Genomic DNA, 2,869 nt, shown 5'->3' with positions numbered 1-2,869 from the left:
GTGAGCCGACTCGGGCGCGCCGGTGACTCACCGTGGCGCGCGTGCGTGCACGGTGAGGTGCTGGTCGCGAAACCACGGGTTCGAGACGTGGTTTAGGACCTTCTGGTGCATCGGCCGCAGAGGGAGAGCGAGTCGGGTCGAGCCGCCGTGTCCGTGCATGCTCGGCCGCGTCGGGCGTGCGCGGGCACGCGTCGCCTGAGTTCTTGCGCGAGGAGAGGGGGCCCCTGATGGTCGCTTTGCACAGAGTGGCTGTCGGGGGAGCGTTTGGACACTACTGGGGAGGTTGGAACTGGCCGGGGGCGACGTCCCCTTGCTGGAGGTTCTCTGTAGCGCGTCCAGAGCGCGGTTTTGGCATGCCACGACATGCTAGCGCGCTCTGGGGCACTTTGGACGTGTCCTCCATGTCCTGAGTGTTGCTGGGAGTGTGCCTAGCCGTTGTGTGCTAGTGGGAGCACGAGCTAGTCAAAGGAGGCAAGGAACACCAGTGTTGCCAGCCCTGGCCTGCGGCTCAAATTGAAGATCTTGTCACCTGTGCTTGGAGTTGGGGAGGGGCTGGTTGACTGAGTGCTCAGGGTGTTCTGGGGCTCTAACTCACCAACTCAGGGTGTTCTGGCCAATCAGAGTCTCACAAATCTTATCTTTGGTGTGGAGTCCTCATTTGGGGTGTCAAACACCTCTGCAAAGTTTCAGCTCCATTGGAGAAACTTTGCAATGTAGAGTTGTTCAAACTATTCTCTGGACAAAGAGGGTTTTGGGCTCATTTGGTGCACTTCCCCACCTTGGATCAAGGTGAGATTTTATGTGAGCACCTAATATGGCTTGGGAGGGCTCCTGTAATTTTATGGGAATTTATTGAGATTATTACCTTTGGAAACATCTCAAAAAGCTAAAATAGACAGAAATGGTTTTCAGGGTTTTACTCAAATAATATTAATATAAAATAGGGTTGAAAATCTTATATATGGAAAATATATGTCCTTCCGAGCTTCCATGAATTTACTCATAATTTTCTAAGGCAGGAAAGCAATTTTCCTTGTGGGAATATCATTCCTGGCCTTAGAAACAGACATAAATATAAAATAGGAAAATAATATTTTAAATCACCAATTAATGTTTTTAATGAATGATAATAATATTTGGATCAGATCACCAACTTTGGTTGGAAGTGCCACTTGGCTTCATGAGCTAGTAGTGTATCCCAACATGATGAAGGTGATCTTGATATAAAGGAAAAGGGGTTTTTGAAGAGAGCAAAATAATAAGTTTTTCATGGGTTTGAGTCATCAAGCAAGCAAGCATTCACTCATACAAGGACTTACATTGCACTCACAACACTATTTGAAAAAAAGTTTTAACAAGCTCTGATTTTGCAATATAAAATACTTGTGGTGAACAATAGGGTGTGACAGACCTATCCCTCTTACAAGAATCTCGTCCCCGAGATTCCTAAGCTAAGCGTTAAATAGCTCGGGAAATTCTAATAGGAGATAGTCTTCACGTTCCCACGTGGCTTCTGCTTCGGTATGGTTGCTCCACTGAACCTTGAAAAACTTGATGGTGTGGCTTCTGGTGCAACGTTCGGCTTCATTCAAAATGTGGATCGGTTTCTCGCGGTAGGTAAGGTCCGGTTGAAGGTCAATAGCTTGATGATCAATGTCCTTGTAAAGATCTGGACGGTTCGGCACTTGCAAACACTTCCAGAGCTGTGACACGTGAAACACGTTGTGCAAACCCGAAAGCTCAGGAGGTAGCTCCAACTGATAAGCTACTTCCCCGCGCCTTGCCGTGATCTTGAAGGGTCCAATGAACCTTGGAGCTAGCTTACCCTTGACATGGAAACGCTTGGTCCCCTTGAGAGGCGTGACTCACAAGTACACCTGGTCTCCGGGAACAAACTCCACATCTCTGCGGCGAGGGTCCGCATAGCTCTTCTGCCTTGACTTAGCTGCCTTCAAGTTCTCTCGGACAAGCTGAACCTTGTTCCCTGCTTCCTGTAGTGCTTCTGGTCCGAAAACTAGTCCTTCACTGGTTTTGGACCAATTGAGCGGGGTGCGGCACTTCCGCCCATATAACGCTTCGAATGGGGCCATCTGAAGACTGGACTGGTAGCTGTTGTTGTAAGAAAACTCAGCAAACGGCAGGCAATCTTCCCACTTGGCACCAAGAGCCAAAACACAGGCGCGGAGCATGTCCTCAAGTATCTGGTTTACCCTCTTGATCTGTCCGCCCGTTTGCGGGTGGAAAGCCGTACTGAAGGAGAGTTTGGTTCCGAGAGCTTCTTGAAACTTCTTCCAGAATCTTGAGGTGAATTGCGTGCCGCGATCGGACACGATCTCCTTGGGAACTCCATGGAGACTCACCACTCGATGAATGTATAGACTGGCCAGCTGGCTGCCATCGTAGGTGGTGTTAACGGGGATGAAATGGGCCACCTTCGTCAAATGATCAACTATGACCCAAATGGAGTTATGACCCTTATTCGACCGAGGCAACCCGGTGATGAAGTCCATGCCGACTTTATCCCACTTCCATTCCGGCACTTGAAGAGGTTGCAGCAATCCAGCAGGTCGCTGGTGTTCAGCCTTGACTCGCTGGCATACATCGCATTTAGCGACATAGGAGCCAATTTCTCTCTTCATGCCATGCCACCAGAATCGTTCTCGGAGGTCTTGGTACATCTTGGTACCACCTGGATGGATAGAGTACGGTGTATCATGAGCCTCTTGCAGGATCAAGTCCTTAAGTTCGGCCTTGTTAGGTACGCATAAGCGCTTCCCGTACCACAATACTCCTTGCTCATCAATCGAGAATCCTGGGGCTTTGCCTTCTCGCACCTTCCTCTTGAGGCCTTCGATACTCTTGTGTCCCT

Source organism: Hordeum vulgare, chromosome 1H (genome assembly GCF_904849725.1).
Source record: "Hordeum vulgare subsp. vulgare chromosome 1H, MorexV3_pseudomolecules_assembly, whole genome shotgun sequence".
Lineage (NCBI taxonomy): Eukaryota > Viridiplantae > Streptophyta > Magnoliopsida > Poales > Poaceae > Hordeum > Hordeum vulgare.
This window is presented reverse-complemented; position numbering follows the sequence as displayed.